Source organism: Meleagris gallopavo, assembly GCF_000146605.3.
Source record: "Meleagris gallopavo isolate NT-WF06-2002-E0010 breed Aviagen turkey brand Nicholas breeding stock chromosome 6 unlocalized genomic scaffold, Turkey_5.1 Chr6_random_7180001957520, whole genome shotgun sequence".
In the NCBI taxonomy this organism is placed as follows: Eukaryota; Metazoa; Chordata; class Aves; order Galliformes; family Phasianidae; genus Meleagris; species Meleagris gallopavo.
This window is the reverse complement of record NW_011096473.1, coordinates 1-979: the sequence shown is the minus strand read 5'-3', so window position 1 is coordinate 979 and position 979 is coordinate 1. Positions and strand designations below refer to the sequence as shown.

The 979-nt window shown below is 46.5% G+C and overlaps 1 long non-coding RNA gene across 1 annotated transcript; it reads right to left on the bottom strand.

The window, feature by feature from the left end:
- Positions 1-26: 26 nt before the first annotated feature.
- On the bottom strand, positions 27-817 carry LOC109364171. The gene is made up of 2 exons (XR_002110206.2): positions 610-817; positions 27-507 (listed from the first exon to the last, which is right to left on the bottom strand). It is a non-coding gene; the product is annotated as an uncharacterized LOC109364171 (long non-coding RNA).
- Between the last annotated feature and the right edge of the window lie 162 nt (positions 818-979).

Sequence of the window (979 nt, the reverse complement as noted above, 5' to 3'; positions counted from 1 at the left end):
GTTTGTGGGTGTGTGTGTTTTGGTTGTTTTTTTTTCCTTTTTAGCAACTGCCAGCTATGAATCTGTTCTTCATTTTAGGAGTGCTGTATAAAGGATTAAAGGCCATGGTGTTTTTTGGGACTTATTGGTTTCTTATTAAGTTCATCATTTTCTGCTGTGGATCTGTGTATGTATACATAACCAAGTGAGGGCACTGATGGAGACACCTGCCTGGTACCTACCTGCAGTGTATGATGTGAATACTGACAGATGGAATAGCTGACTTTACCCACAACACGATGTTCAAACTGGTTTCCAGGCTCTCTTCTCAGTTCTTTACGCGTTTTTGGAATGCCGAGTTAGTGATCACGTTCATGCTCATGTTTCCAATCTCCCTGAATGTATTCCTCTCTGTTCATGTCACGTGGAAGAAGTCTTCCCCAAAACCAGAGAACGTTGACTGGCAGGGAATATGGAGAGGTTGATGCGTGGGGACCTGCAGTGCCATGGGATTTCACTCTTGAACACCTGTGGGAACCCAAGAAACTAAGCAAGTATTTAAGTCAGGGACGGTGCAGCTTAGACAGATCTGATGAGGCACAACTTGTTTGGGGCTTGGCTTGTGCTTACCGAGCTCTGTGCAATACTATTCTGGAGAGAGAAAGTTTCCGAGCTGAGGTTCAAGCCAAAGTGGGAAGTCTCCAAATCAAACCTGATCACTCACACGAGGTACCATTTTCGATGTCAGCTGCCCCTGTGGAGGGACAGAAATGGAAATGGGTGTCCTCGCATTCAGAACAGAAAGACGACGACGCTGAGGAAGTAGAGGAAGATCCAGGCCAGGGGCCCTCCCAAAACCACCGTCACTGAGAAAGGCAATGGAAAAAACTAAGAGACGTGGAGAGGAGAGCGAGGAGGAGGAAGTCACTGTTACCATTACTCGTCCAACTCTGAAGATGGCTGAAATCCAAGGCTCAAGAAAGGAGTTTACATGCTGCCC